The sequence below is a fragment of the Balaenoptera physalus genome, assembly GCF_965194825.1.
Source record: "Balaenoptera physalus genome assembly, chromosome: 2".
In the NCBI taxonomy this organism is placed as follows: Eukaryota; Metazoa; Chordata; class Mammalia; order Artiodactyla; family Balaenopteridae; genus Balaenoptera; species Balaenoptera physalus.
The window spans coordinates 173,189,836-173,207,450 of NC_138883.1; the positions used below are offsets into that span (position 1 = coordinate 173,189,836).

Consider the following 17,615-nt stretch of genomic DNA (forward strand, 5'->3'; position numbering starts at 1 on the left):
CCAAAGAAGCAAGGTTGGACGTGGAGCTGATACTCCTACTGACCTGTCATCCTCACCCCAAGGCCCCATTGCCACGTTGCTGCTGAGCTATGAAGTGAGTCTGCTGTTACATGGGGGAGGTTCCCAACATTGTTTGGCCTTTGAGTCCCTTCTTTAAAACACTACGCTGAAGCTAAGGGCGCGTGGAGACTGCTCTGGCTGGAGCCAGTGGGGCAGGGCTGGAGAGAGCAGGGTGGCCTGGAGCACCACCTGCTCTGAGCCCTCACCTGCCACCCCACACCTGAAGGACTGTGCCACTCAGAGGTCCACAGAATTGCTGTCTGCAAATTGAACTCCGACTTCTTAAAACATTTGCTGCCAGAGTGTCAAATCAACTACTATTCTGAGTTCAGCACTTTTTGCTTTTTGAGCCAGATGCTCTTGGTGAAGTAAGCAGAGTGCCGAGTTCATTCTGGCGTGAGCTCTGTACCTCCCTGGATGCCAGGAACAGAGCGTGGTGCTGGGGAACCAGCTCCAGGGGGTCCTGGAGTCGAACAGCCCTTGACGAGAACGTGTTTTCGTCCGCCATGGAAACACATTTGGAACTCCTACTCTCAACAGCATGAGCTGCTTTGCAGCCATAGAACCTTCTCTCTGTTCCAGGAATCAGCAGCTGGAGAAAGGGAATCTGAAAGATTCAGGAGGGAGACTTCCAGCATCTGTGGCTGAAATGCCCCTGGATTCCCTGCCCAGGGCAGCAGCCTATTCCATGGCGCAATAGCTTTGGATACTAGAAAATCCTTCCTTTTCCTGACCTGAAATTTTCCCTTCTGTAACTTCTCTCTCCTCACTACCTTAACTGGGGCCTCGGGAGTCAAAGATTAACACTTAGCTTCCCTCCTAAAGACCCAGCCCAGCAAGAATTTGGAGACGACAGTATCTAAACCATAGGCGGCCCTCTACATCAACTAGATAAACTTTCACAAGTCAACTTTACTATGTATAATAGAGAAAATGACCATTTTTAAAACACCGGAGACCTGGGCATGTGTAGATTTTAACTTTTGTGCATTTCCAAGTCTTTTATAATAAAGTGCATCCAAACTAAAAGGAAAATTAAGGTGAGTAAATAAACATTGCAAGGGTAAAGAAGAAGAGAGCCCTGCTAGGTGGGTAACTCCACTCACTCCCCACACTGTCATCCTGAATTTGGAGAAAAATGAAAAAAAATGTATTTACGAGTTTGCAGGAGTGTGTGATCTCAGGAAAGCAAGTCTCCACCGTTCCTGAACGAGGGCAATTTGCTTCCTGCCAGAACTGAGCAGAATTTCATTGAGTCCACACTCTGAGCAAGCAGGAATTGCTCCTGCCCTGTGGACTGAGGACAGGACAGGACTCACAGAGATCTGGCCTCTCCTCCCATGCTCTTGCCCTAAGCCGCCTCTGTCTCGCTGACAGATATTTCCTGTTGACAATACGCTTCCCTGATCAGAAGCAGAGAAGCCAATTCCCACTGCCAAAGCCCGATGACACAGAGGGGTGAGATGTTAAGAGTCTGATCATACGGTCTCAGGTAGGACAAACCGCCACCCTGTCATTGGAAAGGACTTAAAAACCGGAGGCCACATACAATGGTATAAAAACATAGGCCTGAAGGCATGCCATCATCTTGACTGAGATCTTGCTGTTATTGGCAAAAAAAAAAAAAGAGAGAGAGAGAAGAGAAACCCATTTGGCATGTTTTAGAATTCTTTAATTTAGCTGATTAACCGAACACGCACTGTTAAAAACACAGTAGACTTGGGCACTCGTAGATCTGAACTTTTGTACCGTTGCCTATTTGCAAGTCTTTTTAAGGCCAGCAATATGGGGAAAAGCATAATTTGGGGCGTGAACCATGTGCACTGTAGAAGACAGATGGTTACTGGGCCCATCTGGCCAGCTACCCAACACCACAGGCTGAACGTGGCAGGGAGTTCTCTGTGCATATCATGTAATTTCCAGGGAAAAAGTTCAAGGGACTCCAGCTCCCTTCTGCATCCCTGGGCAGATCAAGGCAATTCATCCCAACCCCACAGAGGGGGAGCATGACCCCCAAATGGCCCGCCTTCCTGCCCTGCCTGGAGGAAAGGTCAGGGCCATGTGGTGCCCTGCTCCCCATCTGCCCCCCAGGACTGCGTCCCAGGCCCTGAGCCTGCAAGGCCATAGCAGCAGGAGAGGGGCTGAACCAGCTCCATCTGGGCCATCACTCTCTCCTCTTCTTCTGGAGTCAGGGTGTGTGCTGTGGATGGGCCCCACCTGTCCTCATATCACAGTAGTAAATTCTCAGACTCCAGTTTGGAATTAGGGCAACAGGATACCTCCAGCCCTTTTTAAAACAACCAACTTGATAGAGGTATAATTTAGATTATACCCCATCTTGAGTGCACAGTTGGGTGAATGGTAACAAATGTACACACCCATGTAACTGCCTCCACAACGCATACAAATATAGAAGTTTCCATCAGCACCCAAAGTTCCTTCTCCCCTGACCTGCTTAGACCCATTAGATCCATCTGATTAAAAAAGGTAGACTGGGTTCTACTCTGAAGCTATGCAGCTCTGCCATTTACTAGCTGGGTGACTGCGTTGAGTTATCTACTCTCTCTCTCTTGGTTTTTCCATCTGAAAAATGGGAGAAATAATAACATTTAACCCACTGTATACTTTGTGTGTGAATTATACGGTGTTATAAGTGCAGAACGTTTAGCGTTGTGCCTGGTGCGTAGCTATCCTTCCGTACGTGTCAGCTGGTACTACTGCTGTTGTCATTGTCGTCATCATCATCATTCTTCATCATCGCCATCATCATCATCATCACCCTCATCATAATTCATCATCACTATCATAATTTATAATCATCAGTATCATAATTCATCATCACCATCATCATCATTCTTCATTATCACCATCATTATCATCACCACCACCACCACCATCATTCATCATCATCATCACCATCATCACCACTATCATTCATCATCATCGCCATCAACACCATCATCATCCCCATCATCATCATCATCACCATCAACATCACCATCACCATCATCATCATCATCATTATCACCATCATTGCCATCATCATCATCATCACCATCATCACCACCATCATCACCATCATCATCATCATCATCACCATCACCATCATCATCATCACCATCATCACCATCATCATCATCATCATCATCACCATCATCACCATCATCATCATCATCATCATCACCATCATCAACATCACAAGAAATGGCTGGGCCTCCTTCTCTGTGGCTGAATTTCTCTACTGTGGAGGGTGCTTGTGACAGGGCCCTGGAAAAATCACCTTTAATACCACATTATCCCATAATTCTAAGAGACTCAGTACATCTGCAAACACGAATTTATTCGCAAAGGTCTGAGTAACGCTCTCCTCAATTAAAAGAGTTTCCTCTACCACATCAGGCTCGCTGAGACCATGATCGCATTGGCAACCCATCTCTGTTCCCCTGGGACCAACCTGGTGTCCCCCTCAGTCCCAAGCTCAGGCTAAGGCGGTCTGAGGTCCTTTTTATTGTGGACAAGGAGGGGCTGGAGGGAGCTGAGATTTTTACCTTTTTCCTCCCTGACCACCAGTATAAGGTAGGAAATTAATACAGAAAAATATAAAGAAGCAGCAAGAAAAAAATATCCCCCACACACAACCCCATCTCCCAGAGGCAACTAAATCTAACATGCTGGCAGACTTCCTCTCAGGTTTTTGTTGTTTTTTGTTTTTTGATTTATTGCCATTTTTTTTGTTTTTTGATTTATTGCCATTTTTCTTTCTATAGCAAGAAGGTTATATTTTACCTGTACATTTTCAACTTAAATTTAGCATATAGACATTTTCCCTTGTCACTAAAAATGTATGTTAAAGATTACATAACATTCCAACCTTATGGATATGTCATATAATTATCCCCTATTCTGGACTTGTCGGTTGTTTCCAGCTTTGCATTACTATAAATAATGCTACAAGTACTCTTGTGTATAATTTGCCTGTTTGAAATGACAGGCATTCCTTGGTTTGAGAAGCTGTATTTTCTGTTTAGACCGTCTGGGCTGCCTCTGGGAATGCACAGACATCACCCCAGAGGGTGGCTTCCTCCCTCACCGAACCATTCACTCCCCACGTGTTGGAAGGACCTGCTTTGGTGTCCATCCAAACTGCAAAGTTAGTACTTGCTAAGTGAAGGGCTTCTGATGGCCCTGCTCTTATGACGAGAAGGGTCTTCTAAGGGATCCAGTGCCCTTGGCTCTTTATTTCTAAGGAGCCATTCTAGCTTTTAGGACCAGTTTTCTAGATGCTGACATAGTGACTGAGGCAGGATGGACACCTCCATCCAAAGGGGGTCTTTTTACCTCTTAAGACACCATCACTTTCTTTTCTAATCCTCAACAAGAGCGAAGGTTTAAGCAGAATCACAGAAAAAGCTGTAACTGTGAGGCAGCAGTTTTCACCCATCTGACAGGGAAAAATCGTAAAGTTTGATGATGCACTGTGTTGGCGTAACTGTGTCAAAACGGGCACTCGACGTTCCCTCCTGGTGGGAACACGAGTCGGCATTACCTCTCCGGAGGGCAATCTGGCAACGTCCATCCAAGTCACAAATGCACATACACTTTGACAAGCCGGTCTCATTTTATGAACTTATTCCACAGATAAACTCACACATTCTCTGACACAATGTAAAAAAAGGTGTTTGCTCACCAGGGGTCCTGAAGCAGGCCTGGGTGACATAAGGGGGAAAGAGTCAAGCAACGTTTGGGATTCTCGGTGTCTATCAGGAGAGCTGTCTAAACAGATATCTTCAGGGGGAAGCTGATGAAAAATTACAAGGTGCCGACAGTTGCTCAGGGGAGAAAAATGGACCTTTAAGAGTCAAGGAAGAAGGAGAGAGGAAGGTCATGGCAGACAAAGTGAGGCATGTGTAGAAAGAGAGGTACCCATGAAACACGGAGGCCTGAGGACAGATGGGGCCAGGGGAGGCCTGAACAGAGGCTGCGTGAACTGTCTGAAGACAGAGAGCAAAGCAAACCTGTACAGTCAGGAGGCAGGGTTGTGGTCGGCAGCAGAGGAGGCTGATGCCATAAATGAGGTCTGGATTTACCCTGTAAGCCCACGGTCACGAAACTGAAGCATGGAACTCACTTATATACATTTCTACCTAAAAAAGAAATTCAGTTGTACTAATATTTTATACAGATACATGTGACGTAACATCATTTATATGTACACACATTAGGGGCATATGTTCCATTTTTCTTGCTAGAGGTATGCAATCCAAGAGGTGCAGAGATGAATGATCTCGGTGATGGGTAACCCTGGAACTTTCTTCGCAGGAAAGTGACATGATGACATTTGTTATGAGGACACCAGGAGCTCAAGACTCCTCCACCTTAATTCCCAGGGTAAATGAATTTGGAGGAGGAAAGAGATCAGGGACTCTTTCCGCGTGGAGCTGAGGTCCAGCTCGGCCCTTCTGGGATGGGAGGGGCTACTCAGATGAGAAGCAAAATCCCAGTGCCACGCAGAGAAGGGTCACGAGCCTGGATGCATACGTGGACAGCGCGTCGAACAGAAAGACGGCCTCCTGCAGGGAAAGCCATTCATCTTCTTCCAAGCAGCTCGTGTCACCCAAGATGCTCCCCTTTGGACCTCGGAGGACAGGCATCTTGGGCCAAATCCTCTATCAAGGGCTAAACCTGGTTCCTCCCTGGGGTTTCAGAACATATCAACTTGGTTGGTTATTTTTTAGGAGTTGTGAGGTGTATGCAGTCTTATTTTTTCTCTGTTATGCTGAATTCAACTTCCTTTATATCCTTCTAAGTGTGCTTAATATTTTAATTCTCTTCGCATCCCTTGGAGACTTTCTAGGGGTCTACGTGCAGCTACTCTGGGAGCGCCGCTGCCTGGCCTGCAGCCTGGGGGTATAGAGACCCTTTCTACTGGGGACCACGCTTGTACCGTCCCTCTTGCTAAAAGCAAAAGATGAAGCAGTCCCAAGCTTTTCCTGGGAAAGCAGTGACATGTGACAGTCACAGGAGGAAATTCAGAGGCCTCTTGATGGTTCATGAGGGATAAGGAGCTTCAGAGGGAACTGAAGGGAGAAAAGAAGAAGAAGAACCATAAAGTCGCCAGGGGGATGCCCATTCCCACTCCCACTTCAGTATAAAGGCCATCAGAGTGTTCAGAGAACAACCAAGAAGGCTGGTGGGTGGGCAGCTATCTAGAGGGAGAGAGTCAGACTCAAAAGGATGCTGAAGAGACCTCTGGAAGCACAGGACACATGCCCATGTCAATATTCTAGCCTGTGGATGGGATGAATATTTAAAGCTGAGCAGGACCCCACAGGGCCTTCCTGGGACAGACCCCCACCCCCAACCCCCATGTCCTCTGCCTGCCTCTTGTCTGTAGAAAACCTTTAGTCAAAATATGAATTTAATCAGAGAAATGAGAAGATGGAGAAGCAAAGGAAAGCAGTCAAACAGGACAAAATAATAATAAGTGAGTCATTAAATAAAGTCACGGACCTTCAGTTCCTCCTCAAGGGATATAGGAAATATTCTGAGCCATATCCTGTGAGCTGTCTTGTAGATCCTGAAACCCTCACCGGATGGAAGAAGTTAACTACATGATGACCAGACTGTAGCCATGACATAAGCTGCCACAATTCCGATTACTGGCCTCGAGGAAATGGGAACAAATCAACCCTGGAAGTGAAGATTAGCTGTACTTAAACAATCAGGGTGACACAGATCAGACCACCCCAGGACCAATTTCAAGATGACTGTCAGCGCTGCCTGTGCTCTTCTGCCCGACGTAGCCCCCTCCCTCCACCTAGGCACTGACTCCCCTTTAAAAACTCTGGTCCCCAGGTCCACAAGGGGGAGTTGGCCTTGGAGATGAGTCCACCTTCTCCCCAGGTTGCCGGCTTCCTCAAGAAAGCAACCTTTCCTTTCTACCAACACTTGTCTCTTGAATATTGGCTTTCAAGAGGCGACCAGCTGGACCTGAGTTCGGTAACATACTGAACTGAGCCACAGAAACTCGGCCTCTCTTTTTCTGTCACTTGTTCATTCCGATAGAAAGCCCATGTTTGCCACAGAAGAAAAAATACATCTCCCCTCAATTAAAAAATAAGACATGGCCAGGGATTTTGAACATATATAGGGAAGACTCTTAAAAGTGGAGTGGGAGTGGGGAAACCAACAAAAGCAAGAAATTCCTCAATCCAAGAACTCAAGGAAGGCACAGAACATACACAAAAATATTTTTATAACACTCTTCACCATCTGGAGCCCTTTTAATTAAAGATATAAAAACAGCAGGTAAAACTACTTAAGCTTTTATATTAAATAGATCATTTTATACCACATGGCAATCGTGCCCACAAGAAAGCATCTTCTCCTAGTTCTACCTACATAGTTATGGTAATGTCGTGCAGTGAAAAGTGCTGAAAATTATCAGTGAAAGGTATGGAAGAGTTTAGGTAATTCAACTAACTTTTAATTTGTCTCAATCAAATGCTTTCTAAGTAATGTATTTGAAAAGAGAGTATCATGGTGATGGAACGTGGGCAGACTTTTGTGTTGATCTTGGCGTTTAAATTCCTATTACTGTCACAAGCACATTAGTTTATCTTACATTTGATCATTTTGTGGCCTGACTCAGGAAGGCTACCATATAAAAGAAGATTTTCCTTCTACATTCAAGTTTGCTACTGGGGAGAGAAAATCCAGATGATATATGCTTTTTCGAATGTCTGAAATACAATATTAAATGCTTTAAGTAAGAGATAAGGTAGCTCATACGGTTTTCCTGTAATGAATCAGTTTCAAATCTTAGAAGCCACCCAACAGGTTTGTTCCACATTTTTTTTTTTCACTAAAACTATGACCCAGTTTCACAGTCAAATATCCCATTTACAATTCTGTACAACTTTCACTAAAATAAAAACTTTTCTGGCAAACATTCAACCACAAAGAAAAACCAAAACACAAACAGTTTGAATTTTTTCTAAGTCTCAAATTTCAATATATTCAAATACTAGCCTTCCCGGTCAGAAACCTAAACCCTTTAATAAAAACAGAGAGGAAAAAAATGGATGCTTCGAAATCAGAGTGGTTTGTGCCTCAAATGCAAAAGACCATGCCAACTGCATTTCATATCATTTCATATCATCATAAGCTCATAAAACTGCACAGACCCAGCCTCTCTATAAGATGAAACGTTTAGAATAGAAATTGACCCGATAGTTGTTTCCAGTTCTGTAGTTATGTACAGAATACATATAGCTCTGGTTTTTATCTTACATTGTTTATCATGTAGTTGAGAAATAGATAGTAGATACTGTCGCTGACTACGAGCCAGGACATCTATATATGATGATGTGCCACAGTGCAAAATCTTGCAGGAAATAAAACCCTGGTTATAATTCTTTTCACATAAACACTTACTGGGCGTCTCTTTATGCCTGAGTGGTAACTTCAGGCCTGATACAAGTGTGGGTTATTAGATCTTTTAAAACCCTTACAGAGATTAGAAGGCTGCAGAAAAATACTACTGGGGGTTAAAAAACAGCTTTCTGAAATTGCTCAAAATGAACAAATAATGCTTTGCTTTCTTGGACAGCTGTTCCGTAACTGAATACAGCTGGGGAGAGGGTCGGCCGCCAGGAGATTTCTATTTGGTTTGCTACCAGGTTTTCTTTTCCAGGATGCTTTCCAACGTGCAAACGATCCTTACTTATCTTGAACGCATGAAAAAAAGATGATTCTTATTTGAAATTTTTTTCCATCATGCTTCATCCTTGTTAGATAACGTAAACTGTGGGTTTAAAGGAGACAGCCTTGAGGGTAAGGCAACTCTACTCACCTCAGCTTTAGCTGGACACGGGTGGACATATGGCTGATTGACTGAAGTTACCTCTGACAGGATACGGTATTCATTCAAAGGCACTGATCCCTAGTTGACACTGGTAGTCACTGTTACCAAAACACTTAAGAGTAACTACTTATGTTCAAATGAAAAGCATGAGGATGGTAGAGCTCTTTCAGCAGCAGCAAGTAAGCTGTACACGAAGTGGTCTCCTAGAGTGGGGATATTCTGGGATATTCCTCTCAGTGTCCGGGTGTGGTCTTCAGCCCTGATGGAGAGCTTGCCCCCAGGTGGACTCATCTTTACCAGGATGACAGAGACTGATGAATGAAAATGAAATGCCAATGTCTTAATTTGCAATGAAAAATACACCTCTCCTTAAGATGGCAATACTCTCACCAGATAACCTGTACGTTCTCTCCCTTGAAAGCCGACCAACCCAAGAAGCCAACTTATAATCAGAAAGTTACCTGGTGGACCATTTAGAATTAGAAAAAGGAGAGCTAACTATAGGATTCAAGGGCATAACAACGGCATCCGGCTAAAATAAACCAGTGCATATATCTCGGCAATCAGAAAAGTCTTATGAAAAGGACCATGATATCGTCTACCCTATGTGTTAGGTTTTACTTAAAGTAAGTGGGAGGTAATATAGTTGGGAGAAAAGAACATGGTATTCCAGTGTGATACAGCACCTAGTTTAGTTTCAACAATTAAAAAAATCCTTAAACACAGTGCAAACACTTTCAAAGTAACAGCCACCTACCTGCCAGAAAAAGCTTCTACTTTCAGCCCTATTAAAAATGTAATGGTGACAAAGTCCACATAGAGCATAAACTATTTCAAAATGGAGCATCAAAAATGGGAAGGCTGGTAGGTAGTCAGTTTTGCCAGAGTGCTATCATGTAACTTTTAGCTCAAATTCTTGAAATGCATACATAGATGGCGAGTGCAGTGAATGACAGCAAGATAAATATGAGTCTGAATCTCCATCCCAAAATGTGTAAGACTGAAGATGGAAACTGACATGCACAATGTGTGATTTGGATTAACAGGGAATTTAACACCTAGGCATCTACTTGTCACATCTACTTGTCACGTGTCCAACTGAGATCCAACTTTCTCTTCTTCCATCTTTTCCTCAGAGACGATAAAGTTATTGAAGCGGAGAAGAAGTCCACCCAAAACAGGGCAGGAATGCAATGCAGACCCTTCTCCAATCCTCAAATGACACATTAAGAGGTCCATCCTTTTTCTTCTTTGGGGGAAACATTCTTTATATAGTGTAACCAAATATATTTTATTCCCACAGCATAACATACTGTTAATGCTCCAAGTTTTAATCACTGTCTGCTGGCAATCGGCAATCCCTGCATTGCACTAAAGCACCTCTGGTGGCATTAACCCCAGTCGACCTCCAGCCTCATGTGCTATCCATCTACCATGCACCCCCAGCTGAGACTGACTGTTTGTATTCAGTGGTTGTTTGACTCACATTACACACATCTACCCAAGGAATGGTTAAGAGGTTTCCTATCGACAATCTTAAAATCTGCTTCACCACCAGTGTCTACTAAAGCCTTAGAGGTGAGGGCGAGGGGGAAAAAAAAAAAAAAAGAGTCCACAATAAAGAACAAAAAAGAAACAAACAAATCAGCCCATCCATATCCTTGCTGTCGGGGGAGGAACCACGATTTACTCATGGATCTAATAACAAATCACAGGCAGACCAACGCCAACTAAATAAAGGCCTTTACGCTTCTGATCACTCTCTGAGTGAAAACATCTGCCCTGATGCCGTCCACCCAGCACTGGTCCCCACAGCCCAGGGCTCGGAGCAAAACAGAAAAGCAGCGGAAATGACAAGACCTGGGAAAAGCTGGAGGCGCCATCACGTAACACAGCTGTCTAATGATCAATATCTAAAAGGAATAAACTGGTTCGAACCAAATAATAAGATACGATCTCTACTCCCTCCTTCCTTCCCTGAGAGCTAGTGGAGTGCCAGGTCCCTTTCCTGCAAAATCTATACCCATAAAGCACTGTCTACAGTTTCCAGTTTCTCTTTAAGTGGAGAGAGAACTCTTAAAGACCCTTGAGAAGCAACCTGCTCCAAAATCCTTCTAGCTTTTAATGACAGCGCCCCTTCTGATCTTTTTTATGGTTGTTATAACCCAAACCTTTTTTTTGCAGTGGCTGGCCTTTACTGAATCTTCCCAAAACTTCAACTTTGTTTTAAGATAAGATAACTTTCTCTGTGCATTTACATGGCTTATGTAATGTTTAACTAAAGTCAGTTCAACTGGTGATAACAGTTTGAGATTGAAATTCTCTCCAGAAGCTCCCAGGGCAGCACCGCGCAGTGGACTAGGGGCCAGCTGGCCACGCATCGGCCAGACACAGGCACCAGTTATGTGTTCCATGTGGGTGAATCTGGCAAGCTTGCAGTGCTTATGACACCCCAATCCACCACCAGGTAAAAGGAGGACGACTGTCTGCTTTATAAGGTAAAATGCCTCTTAATTATTTCAAGAGCTCTCACCAGATCACCTTTCTGCTTAAGACCCCGCAGCAGTTAACTGGTCTTCGGCATTGAGTCTAAGCTGATTTCCGTGGCTCGCGGACCCTGCAGACTCTGGCCCACCAGCCTCATCCCTGCGCCCTCTCGAGGCACTCCCCTTCCCCTCCTCCATTTCGGGTTCCCTGACTGTCCCTGGTGTGGCTGGGCCTTGGCTCCAGCCCTCCCCTTGGCCTTTCCTCTGTGCTCTGTCTGTCCAAACTCTTCCAGCCTTCCAGGACCGGCTCAGTTCCACCTTCCCTTGCCCCATTTCCAGGCCTTTCTGCCGCCAGCGCTGTGTACCCCAAGCAAACACTTCTCGTCTATGGCAGGGTTTTTCATGTTCTGCTGGAACTCAGGATTTCCAAAAGCTTACTGTGTTGTGTGGGAGCCCTCGAGTAGAATTACGCTGTATGACTGGCTGAATCCCAGAATGTGTACCCATTTCTTCTTCTCTTCTCCAAATTACACCCTCATCTTCACTCCTGGCCGGGCATGGCCTCCAAGCCCAATCAGGCCAGGAAGTGAATGACAGGGGAAGATGCTGAGTGGGGTCACTGGCAGGTAAATGCCATTGGACTCTGACCTGGGTGAGGGTGAGTCATAAGTGGTCAAGAGAAATCGCTCTGTTCCGTCCCACCATTCTAGCTTCTCCTGTTCCTTTGTCAACAATCATCACTTCAGACTCCTACTTGTAAACTACACTTCTGAGTTCAACCTAGTAGAGATGAAACATATCTAGGGCAAAGCCCAATCTAAATAAGGATGCACAAGAAATTTATGATGAACTGTGCAGAAAAAGAATCATTATCCATGGCAGCTAATTACCCTCTAATTCATCTGTTGAGCAAGTTTAGATCCTTCTATGTTATGTTCTATTAATAATCCATACAAGAGTCAACTGAACTCACTTATCTCCTCCCTGCCGCCCGCCCCAGCCCTGTAACCCACAATTTCATTCACAGTGGGTTTGTCGATGCAGACTCAGTAAGTAGTTAAAAATAAGTCTCAATTGGCTGCTTCAACTGGGAGTGAGAGCTTCCTACTACCCTTTTTTTGGGTCAGGAGGTCACAGCCACACATGGTGGTTTTTTTGCCACTAAAATGTGGCAACAATGTATGTGAAATGATTAACCATCTCTCTCTTCCCTCAAGTACCCATCATAAATCAATATATACTCCAGGCTTCAGACAAAGCATTCCCTTAAAAAAAATTAACTGAGATCAAATCAGTAGGGGATAGTATAGTACGGGGACCAGAATACTTGGGATGAATCCCAGCTTTGCCCCTTGCGCACCGAGTAACCTGGAGCAAGGGACCTGTCCTTCCCAGTCACTGCCCTCACGGGGTGTTAGGGAAGGAACAAGGCAGTGCGTCCGCAGTGCTCAGAACAGTGCCTGGCTGGGGATTCCCTGGCGGTCCAGTGGTTAGGACTCCGCGCTTTCACTGCCGAGGGCGCGGGCTCCATCCCTGGTCAGGGAACTAAGATCCCGAGAGCCACGCAGCGTGGGAAAAAAAAAAAACAAATCAGAACAGTGCCTGGCTACGTGCTCACCAGGTCCTAGCTGCAAGGATAGCAAAGATGACCTAGCTGGCCATCCTCTCCATCTCCTAACTTGCCTCAGAACAGCCTAGATAAGGATAACTATGTAGACACTGCATAAATCTACCAGTGCTTTTGTACCCTTTAAGAAACATCTTTATAAAAACAAATACTCAGCTATTGGTTTTCATCAGAAACTGGGCTATTCTGAACAAGTGTTGGCAGGTACCTTGGAATCTAAACCTCTAAGTGCAGGAACACGGGTGCCCCTAAGAACTGCTGGAGCTTGTTCTTTCTGTGCCTTACCCGCCGAGGAACAGAATGAGCCCATGCGTGGGTCTCCCTGCCCTGCAGTGTTGTAGGAGTCTGGCGGCTTCTACTTGGTTGAGGTCATTACTTTTCCTTCATCAGCTTCCATGATTTCCCCACCGATTTTTGTCTCCAATCCCTATCTAGCCCCGGGGATTTGGCAACTGGCTTCCCAAACAGCTCAGGCCTTGGCAAGCATCTCCACCCCAAGTTCTAGAATCTAGCAACGGCAAGTAACTCCAGGGCACCAGCAGACTTGGCCTCTGATTATGAGGCTCGAGATTGGAAGCCACACATTCATCGCCGGGCTGCTCTTTGTGAGAGGACACATCACCTTAGAAAACATTCCAAACAACTCTGTCGAGAGGGCAAATTACACAAAGAACCCGTGGCTCCCAGCTGAACTAATTCACCCGTGGTCATGCAACACATAAGGAGCGCTGGCAAAACCACTGGTGCAATGAGTCACCATGACCAAGATTCCGATGGTCCCAGGTGGCAGGAACCCCTCAGGTATAGTGATGCGGAAGAAAGAGAGCCTCTCCATGGTGGGCTGCAAAGCAATGAGAAAAGACAAGGACGACATGTATTTGGACAGATCTTCGTTTATGGGTTTAAAATATATATACTAACTTGAACTAATAACTAAGAGTTGATCGACAGGAGTCGTGCCCAACCAGCCATAATGAACAGATGCGGACTGAGAGGCCCCAGCCTCCACTAAGGGCTCCACGTGGCCACGGAGGTAACACCCACGATCTGGACCGAGCCAGTCAGCACAGCTCGTTCCCCTCTGCCACCGTGTCCTGGTCACAGGACCAGAGCAGATCCAACAAGAAGGGATGGGAGAGTTCTTTCCGGGGATGCTGGGAAGGGGGTGCATATGGCCCTATGACCCACTGGAAGCCATCTGAGGGTCTCAAGGAGAGATCCTTAAAATAAAGTTGACACCAGGGAAAGCAAAGCAGATGGAAAAAAGAAATCCGGACCCTGAGCGAATGGTGCTGGCCCATATCAAGATTGCCCGGTGCCAGTACCGTGCCTTTGGGCTTTTTAGTTTCATAAACCAATACGCCCTTTACTGTTTAAGCCAGCCTTGAGTTGTGTTTCTTTTACTTGCAATCTCAAGAGTCCTGTTGCAGGATGCACGTAAGATAAGCACTTGATTACAAAGCATGGCGGCTCGACTTGCTGAACCTTGTGAGTTTAATTCACTTGGTAAACATTTTTCCCTTCAGAGATGGTTGGTATAAACAGTAAGCTTCAGTCTATTCCAGACTGGATTATTTTACTACACTGTCAGAATCATGATTCCCTACTATTTTTAAAGGTACACAAAGCCATTTCTTTGGGAGCCATAGAGTAGGCAAAGGGACGTGAAAGAGACAAAGCAGAAAAGCTTCTGCGTAGTAGTCCAGGGGAGAGAGCTGACAGATAGCCAGATGCCACAGATTCACACAAAAACTTCATCCAGTCATTATTAATAAGATCACCTAATAACAAAACAAGAGCAGTGCACCAATCAAAAGCTTTTCAGGGGCTTCCCTGGTGGCGCAGTGGTTGAGAGTCTGCCTGCTAATGCAGGGGACACGGGTTCGAGCCCTGGTCTGGGAAGATCCCACATGCCGCAGAGCAACTAGGCCCGTGAGCCACAATTACTGAGCCTGCGCGTCTGGAGCCTGTGCTCCGCAACAAGAGAGGCCGCGACAGTGAGAGGCCCGTGCACCGCGATGAAGAGTGGCCCCCGCTTGCCGCAACTGGAGAAAGCCCTTGCACAGAAAACAAAAAACAAAAAAAAACGAAGACCCAACACAGCCATAAATAAATAAATAAAAATAAAATAGGTTGCAGTTTCTTAAAAACAAAACAAAACAAAACAAAAAAGCTTTTCAGTTAATTCCTTCTGGCACAAATGTAAATGCCACGCACAGGGCGTGTGTCATCAACCTTCTCCACTGCTGCCTAAGAAACGCTCCCTGTAGCATGTTTCCATGCTACATGTTTCCAATAAGGACATTCCTGCAATGTAAGGACATTGGTGTGGGCTGGGAGGCGTTGTCAGGCCTGCACTGCAAACGGAGACTGAGATCTGCAGAAACTGAGTACTTTCCTCAAGTTCACAGGACTGCAAAGTAGGAGGAGCCAGACGCTGAAAGACCCAGGTCTCCTAACTCAAAACCAGAGGACCTTCCACCATATTACCTTGTGACTCCCCAGCAGTTCTGGAAGTATCTCCTGTCTATGAGAGCCAGTAGGTTGACACCAAAGAAGTCTTCCTCAGACCTCCTATAAGAGCAAAAGATTAAGAAACAAGCAAGCCAGACAATCTAAAAAAGGGAACAAACAACCTCTGAACTTTAAAAATTAGCCCTAGGGACTTCCCTGGCGGTCCAGTGGTTAGGACTCTGCGCTTCCGCTGCCGGGGGCATGGGTTCAATACCTGGTCGGGGAACTAAAATCCCGCAAGCCACGCGGTGTGGCCAATAAATAAATAAATAAAAATAAAAAATGAAAAAATTAAACAAACAAGAAAACCCAAAAAGCAAACAAACAAAAAAATTAGCTCTAGAAACACACCCTTTCATCATACTCCCAGTTCTAGCAGCCACTCCTAATCCCCACTGGGCACAAAGCTTTGGCTGGTACTTGAAATACACAACACGCAAAGTCAAATATATGCTGATGACATCACTGATTTTATATTTTTCAAAAATACAATTAAAATTCAAGAGCTCTGGGGCTTCCCTGGTGGTGCAGTGGTTAAGAATCTGCCTGCCAGTGCAGGGGACACAGGTTCGAGCCCTGGTCTGGGAATATCACACAGGCCACGGAGCAACTAAGACCGTGCGTCACAACTACTGAGCCTGCGCTCTAGAGCCTGCGAGCCACAACTACCAAGCCCACGCACCACAACTACTGAGCCCACGTGCCACAACTACTGAAGCCCACGTGCCTAGAGCCCGTGCTCCACAACAATAAGCCCGCGCACCACAACGAAGAGTAGCCCCCGCTCGCCACAACTAGAGAAAGCCTGCGCACAGCAATGGAGACCCAAAACAGCCAAAAAGAAATAAATCAAAATAAATAAATTTAAAAAAAGATTCAAGAGCTCAAGTACTAATATCTATAGTACCTAAAAATTTGTACTAGCATTTTTTGAGGCATTTGTATTTTTTCTTGAGAGTTCAGAAATTCATCTGTTTTATGTATGTATGTATGTATTTTTTATTGAAGTATAGTTGATTTACAATGTTGTGTTAATTTCTGCTGTTCTGCAAAGTGATTCAGTTTTATATATATACTTTTCAGATTCTTTTCTATTATAGGCTATTATAAGATATTGAATATAGTTCCCTATGTTATACAGTAGGTCCTTGTTGTTTATCTATTTTGTATGTAGTAGTGTGTATCTGTTAATCCCAAGCTCCTAATTTATCCCTCCCCCACCCCCTTTCCCCTTTGGTAACCATAAGTTTGTTTTCTATGTCTGTGAGTCTGTTTTTTTAAATAAGTTCATTTTTATCATTTTTTTAAGATTCCACATATGGGTGATATCATATGATATTTGTCTCTCTCTGTCTTACTTCATTTAGTATGATAATCTCTAGGTCCATCCATGTTGCTGCAAATGGCATGATTTCTTTCTTTTTTATGGCTGAGTAATATTCCATTGTATACATGTACCATACCTTGTTTATTGCCTTTATACAAAAAAAAATTCATTCCTATGTTGTAAGGAGTCAGAGTAGGAATAATTGGAGGATCAACTCCTAAGGAAGAAATATAAGCAGACGATATCTTATCTGTAGCTTCACACCAGAACCTTAAGCTTTTCTGGTATTCCTAAACTATAGTTCACAGTAGCTTTGGTGGCTTCAACTGAACAGGGTATCCAAAGAGTATCTTTAGTTTAAATATACCAAAGGCCTTTGGAAAATAGGGAAAAAACCCACAGCACTCTAATTAGCAGTAGGAAAAAGCACTCTTTCAAGATTGTTATGGCTCACTTTTCATGGTTTTAAATAAACTTCTACGTAACAAACAAAACACTCTTCTTAGCAGACATACCACGTAAACAGTCCAATTAAATATCTTCACTGAAATACTGACTTTGGAATTCATCCTGAGGTCTGATTCAGATGCATATGATCTGATCATGACAGTTTCAGAGCTATAGAAGCTAAGTGCTCGCCTGGATCTCACCTGTTCAAAAAATAAATTTAGTACAAGGGAAATCTTAATGGTTCTCTATTTGAAACTGGTATATCTCCAAGCACAAGCAGAATTT

General features: G+C 44.6%; 1 protein-coding gene and 1 long non-coding RNA gene across 6 annotated transcripts in view; one reads left to right on the top strand and one right to left on the bottom strand.

Moving 5' to 3' along the window:
• The window catches only part of FAM171A1 (family with sequence similarity 171 member A1), a 125,472-nt gene that overhangs the window by 81,363 nt on the left and 26,494 nt on the right, over nt 1-17,615 (bottom strand). The window contains exon 1 of one of the 5 annotated variants that reach the window (XM_082452815.1): nt 15,530-15,554. The exons of the other annotated variants lie outside the window; for them this stretch is intronic. The gene's annotated coding sequence lies outside the window, so the exon portion shown is untranslated. Of the gene's footprint in view, nt 1-15,529; nt 15,555-17,615 lie in introns of those variants that run through there. 5 annotated transcript variants of the gene reach the window in all.
• The window catches only part of LOC309656462, a 1,106,578-nt gene that overhangs the window by 21,688 nt on the left and 1,067,275 nt on the right, over nt 1-17,615 (top strand). The window lies entirely within an intron of this gene.